The following is a 5,330-nucleotide window of genomic DNA, read 5'->3' as shown; positions in this document are numbered from 1 at the left end:
AAGAATGTGGAATTCTATCAGAATTGACTCCTCCTGGAACACCACAATGGAACGGTGTGTCGGAACGGAGGAACAGAACCTTGCTAGACATGGTCAGGTCAATGATGGGTCAGGCCAAACTTCCATTAGAATTTTGGGGACATGCACTAAATACAGCTGCACTCACTATAAATAGAGCTCCGTCTAAAGCTGTCGAAAAGACTCCATACGAATTATGGTTTGGAAAGCCTCCAAATGTGTCTTTTCTTAAGATTTGGGGATGTGAAGTATACGTCAAACGATTAATTTCAAACAAACTTCATCCAAAATCTGACAAATGTATCCTTGTGGGCTATCCAAAGGAAACAAAGGGGTATTACTTCTACAATACATCTGAGAACAAGGTGTTTGTTGCTCGAGATGGTGTCTTTTTGGAGAAAGATCACATTTCCAAAATGACAAGTGGGAGAAAAGTAGACCTCGAAGAAATTCGAGTCGAACAGAAAACTCTAGAGAATGCTCAAGAAGACATTCAGGATGAAACTCAGATATCTTTAGAAGAATCTGGTGAGAATCATGGTCAATCTAGAAATGTTACCCCGCGTAGATCGCAAAGATATAGATCTCAACCGGAAAGGTACTTAGGTATTTTGACGAACGAGAGCTATAACGTTCTATTACTTGAAAGTGATGAACCTGCGACTTACAAACAAGCTATGACGAGCCCTAGCTCCAAGCAATGGCAAGAAGCCATGCAATCTGAATTAGACTCCATGTCTGAAAACCAAGTATGGGATTTGGTCGATTTGCCAGATGGCTACCAAGCCATTGGAAGCAAATGGGTTTTCAAACTGAAAAAGGACAAAGATGGGAAACTTGAAGTTTTCAAAGCTAGATTGGTTGCAAAAGGTTACAGGCAAGTCCACGGTGTGGATTACGATGAAACCATTTCACCAGTTGCAATGCTAAAGTCTATTCGGATAATGTTAGCAATCGCTGCATATTACGATTACGAAATATGGCAGATGGATGTCAAAACTGCTTTCTTAAACGGCGTTTTAACAGAAACTGTGTTTATGACACAGCCTGAAGGTTTTGAGGATCCAAAGAATGCTAAAAAGGTATGCAAGCTAAAGAAGTCAATCTACGGATTGAAGCAGGCATCCAGGAGCTGGAATATACGTTTTGATGAAGCAGTCAGTGACTTTGGTTTCATCAAGAACGCAGACGAATCTTGTGTATACAAGAAGGTCAGTGGGAGCAAAATTGCTTTCCTAGTATTATATGTCGACGACATATTACTTATCGGAAATGACATTCCTATGTTGAACTCTGTCAAGATTTGGCTTGGGAAATGTTTTTCGATGAAAGATCTAGGAGAAGCACAGTACATATTGGGCATCAAGATTTACAGAGATAGATCTAAAAGGATGATTGGACTTAGTCAAAGCACTTATATCAAAAAGGTGCTTGATAGGTTCAAGATGGCGGACTCCAAGCGAGGCTACCTACCCATGTCTCATGGAATGACTCTAAGCAAGAATCAGTGCCCAAAAACACTTGATGAGCGTAGACGAATGGGATTCCATATGCATCATTGATTGGTTCAATAATGTATGCTATGATATGTACACGCCCAGATGTTGCGTATGCACTCAGTGCTACGAGAAGATACCAGTCAGACCCAGGAGAGGCGCATTGGACTGCTGCCAAGAATATTCTGAAGTACTTGAAAAGGCACAAAGATGACTTCCTGGTCTATGGTGGAGATGATGAATTAATTGTTAAAGGCTATACGAACGCAAGTTTCCAAACCGAAAAAGATGATTTCAGATCACAGTCTGGGTTTGTCTTCTGCCTCAACGGGGGTGCAGTAAGCTGGAAAAGTGCTAAGCAAAGCACCATTGCGGATTCTACAACTGAAGCGGAGTACATTGCTGCGCATGAAGCAGCAAAGGAAGCTATATGGCTAAGGAAGTTCATAGGTGAACTTGGTGTAGTCCCCTCCATTAAAGGACCAATAGCCCTGTATTGTGATAATAACGGAGCTATTGCACAGGCAAAGGAGCCTAGACACCACCAGAGAGTCAAGCATGTACTTCGTAGATTTCACCTTCTACGAGAGTTCGTTGAAAGAAAAGAAGTCGAGATAAACAAGATTGGAACTGATGACAACTTATCAGATCGATTAACTAAACCTCTGCCGCAGGCGAAGCACAACTCGCACACTGCAGCTATGGGAATCAAGCATATTGGAGAATGGCTTTGATGACCCTGTTTAATGTTTTAAAGTTTTAGAGTTTAAATCTTTGTAAAACATTATTGGTTAATCATTCACAATAAATGAAAAGAATTCATTTTTCCATTTAATTTGTGGTTTATTAAATGATGAGTCCCTTCAATTTGACGATATATTCAAGATAGACTGTCAGGACCAGTCCTGTGACTAAGAAATGTCTATCAAGTGAACTTGAATGTCAAAGGTTGAAAATGGTCCCTAGTCGGAGTTTTCTATAAAATTGGACGCATAGAAAACGTTAGACGACTAGAATGCAAGATGACTAGTAGTTCTGTTTCTTGAACTATGTGGACATGGCAATGTCATAATCATTTGCATAGATACTTACTTTGGAAAGACTAGTATCGGACAAGACCTATGAAACTTTACTGTAAGAGATGAAAATCTGTCATAAGTAAATTTCATTAAAATTATTAGACACTAAATCCTCAATACCTGAGTGATTTGAGATTACTTGTTTGAGAACTGGTTGCTTTGACGTTGACCAACCGGGTCGCACCGTAAAAGGAGGCTATAAAGGCAACGCTCCGGTAATCACCTATCAAACGAAGTCTAATCTCAAGATCGAAGATTGGGATTGTCCTCCCATAAATCGGGATGAGATGCTTAAAAGTTGTACAAGGCCACTCGGAGAGCTAGAAACTGTGAAATGCATGGCCGTGCTCGGATGAATCATAGGCTATGATTATCTGTTTATTTGATCAGTTGAACTCTGAAACCGAGAAACACCTCTGGACATAATAAGGATGACAACTCTTACCTTATGTTCAAGAGCAAGCATCGAGCGACAAAGGAATTAGGAAATGCACACTTGTCCCTAAGGACAAGTGGGAGACTGAAGGAAATAATGTCCTTGGTCCAAGTATGCATTCAATGTTAAGTCTAATAAATGCGGTTCAGTATTAATTAACAAGTTAATAATTCAGTGAGATCAAGTGAGCTGAATGCCTAGCTAGAGGCCGCTTCAGTTCAAGTGGAATTAATGATATTAATCCACAGCTTACTCTTGACTGAACCCGTAGGGTCACACAAATAGTACGTAAACGGATCAAGTATTTAATGGCATTAAATACTCCATCTATGGATATTCGGAATCGACGGATCTTAGTTTCAGTGGGAGCTGAGATCGTCACAGGCAAGAAATGAATACTCCGGAAACGATGATATTGCCGGAAACGGAAATATGGATCGTATCGGAAATATAAATATTATCCAAGTCGTAGATGTTGCCGGAAACGGAAACATGGTACGTATCGGAAAATATTATCGGAAATGGAAATATTGCCGGAATCAGAAATATTGCCGGAAACGGAAATATTGTCAGAATCGGAAATATTATCGGAATCGGAAAATAATTCCGGAAACGGAAATATTAAATATTTGTTCGAAACGGAAATTGATTCCGGAATCGGAAATATTGAATATTGTTCGTATCGGAAATAAATTCCGGAATCGGGAAATTAATCGGAAGCGTATCGTACGAATTAGCATCGGACGAGGCCTGCCAGACGAAGGCCCAGCACGAAGCCGGGCCATCGCCCAGCAAGCCAGCGCGCCACAAACGCACCAGCCAAGGCTGCGCCAGGCCCACCGTAAGGCAGGCCCAGCGCGCGCCAAGGCTGCGGCAGCGTGTGGGCTTGCGGCAGTGGGCTGCGAGCTCGCGGGTTGCGCGCGCGCGCGCATGGCGCCCCTCGTGGGCTGCTGTGCGTGCATGTGTGTTTGTGTGCTACTCGAATCCTAAAGCTACCGGGATTTGTCATATGATTAAATCTAATCCTAAAAGATTTAGTTTATTTAATTAGAGTCCTAGTAGGATTATAATTAAATAAATTAGTATCCTAATAGGATTCCAAATCCTTTTCCATAACTCTATAAATAGGTGCCTAGGGTCACATATTTACATAGAGCATTCAAGTATTCAAAGTGAGTTTTTGAGAGCAAAATTCAATTACACAATTGCCTATAATGTGCCGAAAATAATAGTACCTTAAGGGCGATTCTAGTTGGTCAATCTTAAGGCGGATCCGGACGTGCTGTGGACTATCTACGGAGGGACGACACTTGGAGTCCTAAAGACTTGTTCTTCTTCGGTTCGGGCGCAGCTAGGGAAGGCACGCAACAAAGAGTATGCATCTAAACTATGCTAAATGATTATGTGTAAATAATATGTTTTCCTGGCTTCATGGTTTTTCCGCATGATTTATGAATTGTCATATGTAGCATAGCATAACAGTGGTATCACGAGCCTCTTATTATTTTCATAATCTAAATTGCATGAACATGGTTAAATATTACAAATTTGCAAGAATTAAAAGGGGTGATTAATTTTCGTAATTGTTAATTAATTGCAAATTCCGTTTATTTAATTATACGTACGCAGTTTTTCGGCAGTTTCTTCGTTACTCATCCAAATCGAGTGATTTTTGTGTCAATTCCGCATGTAAAAGGCATTCTAAAATTTTGACAAAAATTATTTTTTTCTGCCGAACCCAGAATTCTCAAATTCGAAGCCTAACTATGACTTTTCGGAGGTTTTAGTTTTTCGAATGCAAAATTTCGTAAATTTAAGATGTTAAATTAAATATTTGCGATTCTTGTTGATAAATCTTGAATTTTTGATTGACCTACTGTATATGTTTAACAAGTTTGAATGCCTAGCCTTGTTAATTATGCAATCTAATTTGTAAAATTTGTTGAAAATTAGAATAATTTAGAATTAATTTGATTTTCATAATTAATTATAACTTAATTAGATACCTATGATTAAAAACACCCATAAAAATTGTAAATTTATGATAAATTTTAAATTTTTATGACCTAGGCTTGAATCCATGTTAATCGGAAATCAATTGAATAATAAATTTTCGATTTTTCGCCCTAAAATTATGAAATTAATATTATTTATTAATTTGTCATTAATTTTAAATATAAATTTTTTAAATTTTATGCGATTCGCTCATATAAATTGCACGCACAAAGCAATGGACGCTACGTGTTACCCTTAAGGGGTGTTGTATAGTGCGGGCATGTGACGACGAGCAAGGGAGCTCGT

This window comes from Spinacia oleracea, chromosome 6 (assembly GCF_020520425.1).
Source record: "Spinacia oleracea cultivar Varoflay chromosome 6, BTI_SOV_V1, whole genome shotgun sequence".
Taxonomy (NCBI): Eukaryota; Viridiplantae; Streptophyta; class Magnoliopsida; order Caryophyllales; family Amaranthaceae; genus Spinacia; species Spinacia oleracea.
The sequence above is the reverse complement of the archived record's forward strand: the minus strand, read 5'-3'. Positions refer to the sequence as shown.